This window comes from Macaca nemestrina, chromosome 12, assembly GCF_043159975.1.
Source record: "Macaca nemestrina isolate mMacNem1 chromosome 12, mMacNem.hap1, whole genome shotgun sequence".
Taxonomy (NCBI): Eukaryota; Metazoa; Chordata; class Mammalia; order Primates; family Cercopithecidae; genus Macaca; species Macaca nemestrina.
Genome location: NC_092136.1, coordinates 75,556,473 through 75,569,909, shown reverse-complemented (window position 1 = coordinate 75,569,909; position 13,437 = coordinate 75,556,473). Strand labels below are relative to the sequence as shown.

Here is a 13,437-nt window from a genome sequence, read left to right as displayed (position 1 = left end):
GCGAAACTCCGTCTCAAAAAAAAAAAAAAAAAAAAAAAGGAATGAAGGACTGACCCATGCTCCAACATGGACGAACCTTAAACACATTCGGCTAAGTGAAAGAAGCCAGACATAAAAGGCTACATATTACGATTTCATTTATATGAAATCTCCAAAATAGGCAAATCCATGGAGACAGAAAGTATATGAGTGGTTGCCAGGGGATTAAAGAAAATGAGGAGACTGCTAATGGGTAGGGGGTTTCCTTTTGGAATGCTGTAACTGTTCTAAAATTAGTGGTGATGGTTCTACAATTTTGTAAATATACTAATGATTTTATTGGATATGAATTATATTTCAGTAAAAAGAGAGAAAGATAGGCAACAAAACTGGTAGGCAGGTTTATAAATCTAAATAAACACTGGCTGTTAAAACACCTAATTTGAGCCCAGGCATGGTGGTTCATGCTTGTAATCTCAGCACTTTAGGAGGCCAAGGTGGGATGACTGCTTGACCCCAGGAGTTCGAGACCAGCCTGGGCAATGTGATGAAACTCTATCCCTACAAAAAAGTACAAAATTAGCTGGGTGTGGTGGCATGCATGTGCAGTCTCAGCTACCTGGGGAGCTGTGGTGGGAGGATCCCTTGAGTCCGGGAAGCATAGTTTGCAGTGAGCCAAGATCATGCCACTGTACTCCGGCCTGGGCAACAGGAGTAAGACCCTGTCTCAAAAAAAATAAATAAATAAATAAAATAATAATAATAATAGCACAGAAACATTAAAAGGATGGGAAAATATACTAGGCAAATGCTAAGCAAAATAATGCAATATTGACAGATTTTAAGTTGAAAATAATTACTAGGGAAAAAGAATCATAAGATAATGATAATGACAAAAGGAAAAGTTGACCAGGAAGATATATCCCAGAACCTCTGAGTACCACCTGGCAACACTGCTTCCAAATATACAAAGCCCCCTCAAGTCTTCAGCATGCATGTAAGGAAACTACCAGAGGCCAGAGAAAGAACTACCTAAAAGGATTAGAAGGAACTATTTTTGGAGATCACACAGGTCCACTTCCTATTCCTAACATCTAGAGTGGCAAGACATATTTCATAAGGTTTCAGGTGCCCTCAACACTGGGGCAAAATTAGCCCTAGACTAATATTACTCTGGTCTCATCTAACAAAGCTTAAAAGTAGTAGCCAAAAACTGTTTCCAAAAGTCAGTCAACTGAAACTGAGGGAGATAGGTAAAATTGGTAGATAAAGTCATTAAAACCATTATAACTGTATTCCATGTGATCAATAACCTAGAGAAAAAAATTGAGCGTGTTAAGTAGAGACATGGAAGATGTCAAAAAAACCCAAATTCTGGTAGCAATACACTCATTGCCCATATCTTCTAAACACCATTCTCCAATAAAATGAACCAGGGCTAGAGAGAAATCGAGAATAGAGAAATGGCTGGTCTCAGGTGTGGAGAGGCAAAAAACAAGATAATCTTGGAGTATATTGTAGTACCAGAAGGTAAGGACCTGCTAAGAAAAAACAAAAGGTTACGAGCACATCAAAGGGACACAGAAGCCAACCTGAAAAAACATCCAATGGCCAAAGCTGGAACAACTTGAGCAACAAAATAAATAACACAGTATGGGATTATTACTCAAAATATAAAACAGACATACATGAGTCCAAACATATCCATAGAGATAGAAAGTTGATTAATGGTTGCTGGGGCCAAGGATAAGAAAGAATGGAGAATGACTGCTTAATGAGTATAGGGTTTCCTTCTAGTGTGATGAAAATGTTCTGAACTAGATAGTGGCGATGGTTGCACAGCACTGTGAATGCACTAAATGCAACTGAGATGTACACTTTAAAGTGGTTAAAATGGTGAATTTTGTCATATGAATTTTACCACAATAAAAAAATTACCAGAAAAATCCCTTCTTTCATTCATCTATCAAACATTTATTGAGCAGTTCCAGGCAAGGTTTATTCTGGGTGCAGGGAACACGGAAGAATCAGATGTGGGCTTGGCTTTTAGGAGGTCCTGGGCTGGTAGGGAAGAAAAACATCCTGCAAACAACTAAGTTCAGTTAAGTGTTCCAGTTTTCTTGACGTCAGAATGTGCATTGCTACAATCAGATATCATCTCACCCCAGTTAAAATTGCTTTTATTCAAAAGACAGGCAATAATGAATGTTGGCAAGGATGCGGAGAAAAGGGAACCCTCATACACTGCTGATGGGAATGTAAATGAGTACATCCACTACAGAGAACAGTTTGAAGGTTCTGCAAAAAACTAAAAATAGAGCTACCATATAATCTAGCAATCCCATTGCTAGGTATATACCCAAAAGAAAGCAAATCGGTATATCAAACAGATACCTGCACTCCCATGTTTTTTTGCAGCACTATTCACAATAGCCAAGATTTGGAAGCAGCCCAAGTGTCCGTCAACAGACAAATAGATAAAGAGAATGTGGCATATGTACACAATGGAGTGCTATTCAGTCATTAAAAAGAATGAGATTCTGTCATTTGCAACAACATGGATGGAACTGGAGGTCATTATGTTAAGTGAAATAAGCCAAGCACAGAAAGACAAACCTCTCACTTACTTATAGGAGCTAAAATTAAAATAAATGAACTTATGGATATAGAGAGTAGAATGATGGTTACCAGAGGCTGGGAAGGATAGTGGAGGGTGGGGTGGGGGGAAGAAGGGATGGTAAATGGGTACCAAAAAATAATTAGAAAGAATGAATAAGATCTAATATTTGATAGCACAGCAGGGTGACTATAGTCATAATAATGTAATTGTACATTTAAAAATAACTAAAGGAAGCCTGGGCGTGGTGGCTCACGCCTGTAATCCCAGCACTTTGGGAGGCCAAGACAGGCAGATCACCTGAGGTCAGGAGTTCAAGACCAGCCTGGTCAACATGGTGAAACCTTGTCTCTACTAAAACACAAAAATTAGCCAGGTGTGGTGGCGTGCACCTGTAATGCCAGCTACTCGGGAGGCTGAAGCACGAAAATTGCTTGAACCCAGGAGGTGGAGGCTGCAGTGAGCCAAGATGGCACCATTGCACTCCAGCCTAGGTGACAGAGCAAGACTCCTCTCAAATAATAATAATAATAATAACTAAGAATATAATTGGATTGTTTGTAACACAAAGGATGAATGCTTGAGATGATGGATACCCCATTTACCCTGATGTGATTATTATACATTGTATGCCTGAATCAAAATATCCAATGTACTCCATAAATATATACACCTACTATGTATCCACAAAAGCTAAAGCTAAAAAAATAAAATAAAATAAAGAATGTGCATTGTACATGATGGTGGGGGAGGGCAGCTGCTTCACTGAGTGGGTTGGTGGGTGGTGGGGGAGAACAGCAATGGTGAGACTGAGGCTTGAGTCCAAAAGGGGAGTTTGCCAGGTGGATGGCAGCAGAGAGGGATTCCAGGCACAAAGTGGGGCATGATTGAGCAAGCTCAAAAAGTTGGTGTCCAAAGCCTCCAGTTTTCAGCAAACTCCAAGCCAAATAGCATAGGAGCAGTGTAGGGGATGGTCTTCAGACGGTGAGGTGAGAGGTGGGTGGCCACCCCTGTCCAGTTGCAGTAGGTGACAGTATGAGATGTTGGGGAAACCACATGGACCTGCTCAGGGTCAAAGAAAGCATGATTCCAAGATTGGGTCACTGGGTGGGTGGTAGGTACTGCCCATCCTTAAGGTGAGCCTGCAGGAACATTCTGTTCAGGAGGTCAAAGTAGAATAAAATACACAGTCCCCTAATTGTATCCCCTCATACTACACCCATCACCTCATTTTATGTATTCTACAATTTTTAATTTTTTTATTTATGCATTGGAAACCAACTTCCCTTTTCCTTGGGCTTCCTGTTTTCATGTTTGAAATATATGTTACTATGGAAATGTCATGGCACAGTATAGTGGCATTTATAAGTGAAGTGTAAAGAATTTTCAGAACATCTAGAAACATAAGACTGGGGTTTAGGGATATAAGTCCTAATTATGTGATAGCATTCATGACTTCAGACACTGTGTCATGAATATAAGCATACTCAGAAATCTGAGACAGCACAGAGGAGATAGTTGAGAGCTTTATTAGGATTTACATGCCCAGATTTTTAAAAACATATATGAGACATATTAAAAACACAAAACATAACACACTACTTGGGAAGAACATCTGGAAAAAATGGATGACAGAATGCCAACATTTACTTACGAATACACACCTCTGGAAGGACCAGGGGACCTGGACACCCTAGAGAAATTTGGTAAAACCCTCTGCACCACTTTCTATGCTATAAATATGTTCCTTAAACATTGTATGTAAACCAACTGTTGGTAAATCATTTGTTAAATGCGAGGGTGAGCATGATTTTAAAGATACTGTAAGAATGTACATTTTAGTAAAGGAAATAATTACTGATGGAGTAATAGAAAAAACTCACAGATTGAGTGAAGTTCAAGGTCGTTCATTATTATCCTGGCTCTGCCACCAACTAAATGTGTGATTCAAGAAAATCATTCAACCTCCCTGGGCCAATTCCCTCATCGAGTTTGGGTTGTAATCCTGAATTTTCACTTATTAGGTTCTTAATGCGAGGTACAGGGGCACTGGCCCACAGCCTCAAGTCCAGTTTCTTCTGAGAGGTAATATTACACACTAAATCCTTGTGGACAGAGCTCCAGGCTCTCTTACATAAGAAGAGCTACAGTTACCATCGTTCTGTGTTTTGCTCCTTTACAGTCCACTGTCTCATTTTCACAATCACCCTCAGTTGATGATTACAACTTTCTGTTCCAATTCTTCACAAAAGTTTGTTCCTCAGCTCTGTCCTCTGAGAAAAATTGACAGTCTAAGGTAGAAATCCTTTCTTGGTGCTCCTCTCAACCTCTGGCCCCTTCCCTAACCCACAATGCTGGGCACTGCCCAAGGACAAGGGCTGTACTCTGTGCCTAGTGCAGGCCCAGGCTCAAAGAAGGAATTCAGCAAATGACTGCTGTTTTTTGTTTTTGTTTTTGTTTTTTTTTTGAGACAGAGTCTCACTCTCTCGCCCAGGCTGGAGTGCAGTGGTGTGATCTCAGCTCACTGCAACCTCCACCGCCCAGGTCCAAGCAATTCTCCTGCATCAGCCTTCTGAGTAGCTGGGATTACAGGCGTGCACCACCACGCCCAGCTAATTTTTGTATTTTTAGTAGAGACGGGGTTTTACCATGATGGCCAGGTTGGTCTCGAACTCCTTACCTCAAGTGATCTGCCCGCCTCAGCCTCCCAAATGGCTGGGATTACAGGCGTGAGCCACCGTGCCCGGCCTGGCTGGCTGTTTTTGAAGGAGGAAGCTGAGGCAAGGAGATGGGTCTGATGAAAGACCCGAACCCTAGGAGTGGACTCCTGGCTGCTTCTTTAAACATTTCTAAACTTTCCAAATTTTCTACAATGGACAAAAATATCAAAACCGCAAAGCATTAAACTCTCCTTTTCCTGGCTTTCTGTCAATGCCCTTGTATCCCATAAATAATGCAGTAGGCAGTTTCCTTCTAATACTGCTAACTTTGCTCAGTGCTCCAGCGTTTGGCCCAGGAAATAGGGCACACATCTTTTCTTTAAGAGAAACAGCCATTTTGGTCTTCTGGTCTGTTTTGCTTAAATAGCTATGACACTATGCATTTGTCTTTGTGGACTTAACACCTGCCATCCTGCCCCAGGCAAAGACTCCTGCCAACTGGCTCCAGAAAAGGTCATTTATCAACAGTGTTTAGGCACCACCTTGATTAATCTGCCATACAGGAAGTACAAAACACCACTGTAAGAATTCTTTTGTCTTCTTAAGCAAAAACAGGTTTAGGCCTTAACTGGCAAGAGATAGAAAGCTATGAGTCAGGCTTCTTACCGACTACCACCACGTTGTAGAGTAATTCCGGAGCTGTTAGGACGCCTCAAGAAACAGAAGAAATTATTCTCTATTGAGCACTTACTCCATGCCAGGTGTTGTGCTGTGTGCCTCATATACACTGTTTAATGTAAGCCTCACATCTAATAATCACTATCTAACATAGATATTTTTACTAATTTATCTTATTTCTTGTCTGTCTCCCTCACTGAAACGTGTGCTCATGAGGAGGAACATTTCTTGGGGTCTTGTTTATTGTGTCTACAATGGCATCATACACAGATAAGTACTCAATATTGTTGAAATGAACAAAATGAACAACTCCATGAGACAGATGGTATTATTTCCCTTTTACAGATGAATTAACTGAAGACTTTAGATGGTACAAATGAACTGCTCAAAGTCACATAGCTAGTTAAGAAGCCAGAACTGAAACCCAAGCCTCACTCGCTCATTCTATAGACCAGAGGACTTATACTTAGATCTTAAAGAACTCTTTCAGCTTGGCAATTGTATGAGCTATAGGCCTATAAAATATGTATTTACCTTGTGTACTCATTTGGAGGTTTAAAATTTCACTAAGGAGACATTTAACATTTTTATAACAATCATTTTACTAAAGCAAAGATTAAGTACACATTTTCCCAACATAACAATTTCACCTATGGATAGGCATTAGCTACATGATTTTTCATTTTAAAACCCCACAATGATTATTTTTCAGACATAAATAAAAAATACACTGGTTCTGGATGCTAACAAAATCACATTTGCAAACCTTAAGAGTTTGGTAACTTACAACATTAAGATGACTAATGATATGTGTGCGTTATTCTCAGTATAGAATACCCAAAATTTCAGTGTACATCTGTGTTGCTTGAGTGTCCCAGTATGGGAGGAGGTAGACTTGGCACATCGAAAGTCACTGCTATACTAAAGAATCATATGAAATCTCAGGGATTCTTCAGAGAATCAGCTATTATAAAATCCATCTCAAGAATTCATTTTGTGTGAGAACGTGAGAATGAAATGCAAAGGAGGTTAATTTTACCCAGGAGAGCATTCATATCCTTTTCTACTTGTCAGAATATATTTGATTCATAAATGGTATTTTACCTACCTAGGACTACATCACAAGAGCATGCCACACATGGTGTCTTCCCTTAACACTTTGTGTTTTTTTGTAGGGATTCTGGTCACATGGTCACATGGTCTCTTCTCCTCCTGGGCAGGTCCTTTTCCCTTCTGGCCCAGCCTTGCTGCCAATACAAGATCATACAGCCTCTGTGTCCACCCAGCCAAGTTAATTGTTCAGGGACCAAACTAGTGATCTGGCCTCAATCTCTCCACTGCCAGCTCTAGATGCTATTGATTTTTACTGATAATACAAGTAATAACATACTGGAGAAATTTTTTTAAAGCATAAAACCAGGAAAACCCATAATCTAACTACCCAGAGTTTGCCTATCCTTTCCATCTTTTTAAAAGACATTTTCTGGATTTATACATACAATTTTGTATATCACTCTTTTCACTTAACACTACAAGTACTTTGCCATGCTGTCAAATACTCTTCAGAAACATAAATTATAATGATGGCACAACAGTCTACTGGATAGTCATACTGAATTTACTTAACCAATTTTCTACTGGTGGACTTTAAGATTGTTAAGCATTGATTTTGCCCACATTTTAGACTATTTCTTAGGACAGATTCCCAGAAGTGGAATTAGAGGATCAGAGGATCTAAACGTTTTTAAAGCTCTTGATAGATACTGCCAAATTGCTTTTCAGAAAACCATTGCCAGTCTGCACTTCCAACATTGCCAGTGTGTTTTTCTACCAATATAGATCTGTCTAAAGGATAATAAAATTTAAATGAAACACGCAGTCCTCAAATTATTAATGCAGCTGGAAAGGCATCAAGACCAGAGCACAAAGGCATGTGGCAATGGTCATACCTATTTCCAGGTATGCAGTTAACAATGGGTTAGTGTGCACACATGGAATAGAAATTTTGCAAGAGTGAAGAGTAATATAATTAGATTTCAGACCATCTAATCCAAGGCCTGTGTCTATTTTGTCCACTGCTGTATCCCGGCACACAAGATAGCATCTGGCACATACAACCACTCAATAAAAGTTTGTTGAATGAATTAACACAGAATCTTCTTTCAGATGCAATCTTTCAGCAGCTGTAGGGTTTAGTTACTCCTGAACTCACAGGAAACATGACTGGCTGGATCAGACACTCTTGTAATGGTCTGTTCAATACTGAGATTCTATTACAACTTTGGAAAATCAGTTTAAATAAAGGTGACACAATAAAGAGATCTCTAGGGGAAAAACAAATACACTTACCTAAAAGGACACATCTCAGCACCAGTTGCAAGGTGCAAATACACATATGTATCTGTAATACTTATGTATATTTGCAAGCATGCAAAAAATACATTTCAGTGAGTTTTGTCATCTCCATAGTACACACTTTAATAGGTGATAACATAAGCTTATTCAAATGCTGCCCATGGTCAAATCATTTTTGGGACTACCTTCAGTTCATTCTATTATTGTTGGTTGCAGCTTGGCATCAGTTTCAGTGTTGCCAACACTGGTTTTGATATTTTACATGGGAATAATATAGGTGGTTTTATAATATCATTTTTAGTCAAAAACAGCACAAAATTTATTTTGTGAACCAGAATATTTCAAGGTAAAATAGCCAATCATTCAGCTATAGTTTACTCTCCTGGCTCCACAGATTCTCTCCAATATTCCACAATTTCCTTTTTTTCGTTTGAGACAGCGTCTCACTCTGTCGCCCAGGCTGTAGTGCAGTAGCACAATCATGGCTCACTGGAGCCTGGACCTCCTGGGCTCAAGTGATCCTCCTACCTCAGCCCTGCAAGTAGCTGGGACTACAGCCATGTGCCACCATGCCAGGCTAATTTTTGTATTTTTTTGTAGGGACAGGGTTTCACCATGTTGGCCCAGGTTGGTCTCGAACTTCTGGCCCCAAGCAATCTGCCCACCTCAGCCTCCCAAAGTGCTAGGATTACAGACGTGAGCCATCGTGGCTGGCCCACAATTTCTACATAATAAATTGCCAGATCAATGTGGCATTAATAATGTTATTGACGGAAAATAATCATCTGTCATTTTTATATACACACTATATACACTAGACTGGGGGTTATGTCAAACTATAGTCCATGGGCCAAATCTATCCTGCCATCTGTTTTTCTATGGCCTAAAAGCTAAGAACGTCTTTTTTTTCTTTTTGAGATGGAGTCTTGCTTTGTTGCCCAGGCTAAAGTAAAGTGGTAAGATCTTGGATCACTGCAGCCTCTGCCTCCCAGGTTCAAGCGATTCTCCTGCCTCAGCCTCTCGGGTAGCTGGGATTACAGACACACACCACCACGCCTGGCTAATTTTTATATTTTTAGTAGAGACGAGGTTTCACCATGTTAGCCACGCTGGTCTCGAACTCCTGACCTCAGGTGATCCACCCACCTCGGCCTCCCAAAGTGCTGGAATTACAGGTCTGAGCCACCGTGTCCGGCCTCTTTTTAACATTTTTCAATGGTTTAAAAAAATCAAAATAGTATTTTGTAAAAACCATATAACATTCAAATTCCAGTATCTACTCATAAAGTTTTATTGGAACACAGCTGTCCTCATCTGTTTCTGTATTAACTATGTCTGCTTTTGCACTAAAATGTTTAGTGGCAAAAGAGACCATATGGCCCATAAAGACTCCTTTACACAAGTCTGTTGACCACTGGACTATGCCCAAGTGAGTCCTTGGAGGGGACCCACTGGAGTTCCCCACTATAGATTTTTTGTTTCCAGATATTCATACTGGGAAAGGGGTGATACACTAGGACAGTATTTGCAAGGATCTGATAAGGGAGACACTCTAGAACATAAATACATGATGGTTACCTCAGAAAAGATATAAACGCCTAGTAAAATCTGGGTGGGCTGATTGAAGAAGAAGCAATTGGAGAATGCAGGGTAACATACACAGTTTAGCAGCAAAGGTAGGCTCTTATTGAGTCACATGGGACCCTGCTGAGACCCAATCCCAAAGAGCCCAGCGAAACTCGCTGGTGATGATGTCTGCAAATAGCAGGGAGGCTGAGCAACATTTGTAATGCAATGACAGACAATTTCCCAATAGTACCCCATTCCTTTATCAGGTGTCCTCAAGTCATTTAGCATCCAGATTTATCCAGGCATTTCCAAAGGCAAGTCTAGACTTTGACGAAAAAATTGATCTGAAAAAAAGGTTCTGGGAAGGAAGCCCCAGGTAAACATTCTTCCCCAAATGATAACACTTCAATGAGGACTCAGTGAGGATCAGAATTCAGAAGATAGGAGAACCCTCCACAAGTTTTTCTAAGTCACAGATTTGGTGAACATTTTATTCTTTCTCTTTTTGATCATTACTAGTGGGGCAAATGAAGCAAGGTAGAGTGGGGTGATGGAAGGGGAGAATTGCATAAAATCAGTGTTAGGATGATCTGCCCCGGAAGGCATGTATTCCTCTTAGACTCTCAACTGTGGCATAAAACATTCCATGTGGACTTTGAATTAGAATGAGCGTGGGGGCGGGGATAAAGATCAACCTGAAAGCCGAAAAGAGTCATTGACCGATGGTGTTAAGCTTCAGAAAGCTTGCAGATGGCCAGCTCTCCTACTGACATCCCACAGAAAGCCAGGCTTGATCTCCTGTGGTTAGGTGGAGCTTCTCCTGCCAGGGAAAATACAGCTGCTAGGAGAATGGGCTTTGGATGTTATAGCTCTGAAAAAGTTTCATGACTCTTGCTACTTTAGAGGTAACCATATTGCCTCCTTGAGAAACTGGTGACACTGGATGCCTCTGGGGAGTGCAACTGAGGGTGGCTAAGGTGCCCATGTCCCTTAGAAAAAACAAAATAAATAAATAATTCCCCCATGTCACCCCACCCTGCTTCTTGAAGACAGGAAGGCAACCCAGGGCCAGGGCTGGAGCAGACAAATTTCCTTACTCAGCAGCTGACACAGGGAGCTGAAAGAAGGATCCAAAAAATCAGAGAGAAGAGTTGTAAGTTAAGTGGAAAACCATGACCCAAAAGTCAATTCAAGGATCAGCACACCAAAGTGACCAAAAGCAGCTACTGAAGATGTGACCCAGGACCAGAAAACAAAGCAACAAGGAAAGAGAGGAGTAAGAGCAAAATGGTGGAGAATAAACTGAGAGGTGTCTGAAAACAGCCAAGGACAAGAGTCTGGGGTGTGACAGACACATAGCTGGATGTGTGAGACTACCGGACCAGGAGCTCAAGAGGCCTAGGCAGCAAGGTGCAGGCCAGGGCAAAATGTGGATCAGTAATAAAATAGATTTGGTGGGTGGGCACATTAGAAGTACTCATATAAGAACTTTCCTATTTGGGGATGCCTAGATCATGCTCTACCCTTGGGTTTAGAGATTCTGAGCAGCCAAATGTGAATGTTTTGCTCTGGATAAGTCCTTTTCATTATAGCCAACTGGAACCATTTGAATTCACACTCCTAATTACCTGCTTCTGGCTGCTGTGTCTAAACCATAGCTTCTGGTACTCTACACTCCACCATAGGTCTTGGTCCAGCATCATTGGCACGGTCACACCAGCCGTGTTCATAGGACTGGAATAAAATCCAGAAGTAAGTTGTCTCAGGACCTCTGTTTTATAACGGGTTAGAAACAACTCCTGTAGGTATGGTTGTAGGATCCTGGCCTGGGTCCAGGAGCATATAAATCTGTAACAATTACCACTGGGTGGGCCTCAGCAAGGATTAATATGAGGTTCAGCAACAAAGCTGCAAGAACTAGTGGTGGGGACTTTGTTCCTAAAGTGCAGTGTCCCTGGTGCCAAGTGCTTGTGGGCAACCTAGAGCTGCATCTGATGTAGGAAGACTTAATGGTCCTGAAATGGAACGTCTAGAAACTGTTAAGGAGCTGGAGATCTATAAGCTGTTGCTTGGTTTAAGAGTTTTCTTACACAGTATCTCGTCTTCATGGGACAAGGTCTAGCTTTCAAAGTGCCTCAAAACTAACAGGTGTTGATCCAGCGCAGTAGCTCATGCCTGTAATCCTAGCACTTTGGGAGGCCGAGGCAGGTGGATCACTTGAGGTCAGAAGTTCGAGACCAGCCTGGCCAACATGGTGAAACTCCGCCTCTACTAAAAATACAAAAAAATAGCCGGGTGTAGCAGCGTGCACCTGTAATCCCAGCTACTCGGGAGGCTGAGGCAGGAGAAACACTTGAACCCGGGATGCAGAGGTTGTAGTGAGCCAAGATCGTGCCACTGCACTCCAGCCTGGGCAGCAGAGCAAGACTCCGTCTCAAAAAACAAAACAAAACAAAAACAGGTGTTAATGAGGAACTTGTAATTTTTGGAGGTGAGTAGAGAAAGTGAAAGAACAGCACTAAAAGTAACTGTGATGAATGAGTGTTGTGCCTCTACTATCAAGCAATATTGTCTAAGAGGAGCTGTTATATGTAAAAATCCTTGAGTAAAACAGAGACTGGCCAATTCTCTGAAACGCTATTACCAAACCCCTGCCCCCTGAATGTTTCTAGTCTATGTGGTATTACTTGGAACCCACTTGGGAAAAGTTGCATTCCATAAATCTGGCAGAGGCAGGAAGAGAAGACACAGAGTTTGAATTTGCAGAAACTGCTTGTCGGAGTCCAAATGGAAAATCACATATCAAATTAGTTGTTACAAACCTATTCACAGACTCAGGGGAAGCAATTTAATAACAACTGGCATAGAGTTGGAGGTATAGGAGAGGAAGCAAATTATCCCAAATTGTTCATCCGCTGCAACACCATTATCTTCCTCTTTGAACTTTGTTATTTTAGCCAATAGTGTCATCATTTTTCCTTTTTTTTTTTTTTTTTTTTGAGACAGTCTAGCTATGTCACCAGGTTGGAGTGCAGTGGCACAATCTTGGCTCACTGCAACCTCTGCCTTTTGGGTTCAAGCGATTCTCCTGCCTCAGCCTCCCGAGTAGGTGGGACTACAGGCACGCACCACCACACCCAGCTAATTTTTATATTTTTAGTAGAGACGGGGTTTCACCATGTTGGCCAGGATGGTCTCGATCTCTTGACCTTGTGATCTGCCTGCCTCAGCCTCCCAAAGTGCTGGGATTACAGGCGTGATTCACTGCATCTGGCCAGTGTCATTTTCTACCGATGCAGGTTGGAAGCCTCATGCTGTTCCACCTGCCCTGGAAGCTTTCCGTAATGTCACAGCCCCGTCTCACCCATCCTCATGGGTCCAGTTCAAGAACCATCTCATCCATGAAGCTCATCAGCCCTTGGAGATCTTGTTCATAACTTTCACATTGTCAATGCCCAGCAGTGTTCTAAAAACAGCAAGTTCTCAAAACTATAGGCATTAGTTACTAAAAACAGGCTGCTGTGTGGGAATCCACACGTAGGCAGCAGATTCCCTTAATTCAGGGACTAGACAGCCACC

General features: G+C 41.4%; 1 protein-coding gene across 5 annotated transcripts in view; it reads right to left on the bottom strand.

Moving 5' to 3' along the window:
- Positions 1-13,437, bottom strand: part of GVQW3 (GVQW motif containing 3) — a 29,493-nt gene that overhangs the window by 14,144 nt on the left and 1,912 nt on the right. Inside the window, exon 2 of one of the 5 annotated variants that reach the window (XR_011610940.1) lies at positions 599-701. The exons of the other annotated variants lie outside the window; for them this stretch is intronic. The gene's annotated coding sequence lies outside the window, so the exon portion shown is untranslated. The remainder of the gene's footprint in view (positions 1-598; positions 702-13,437) is intronic. 5 annotated transcript variants of the gene reach the window in all.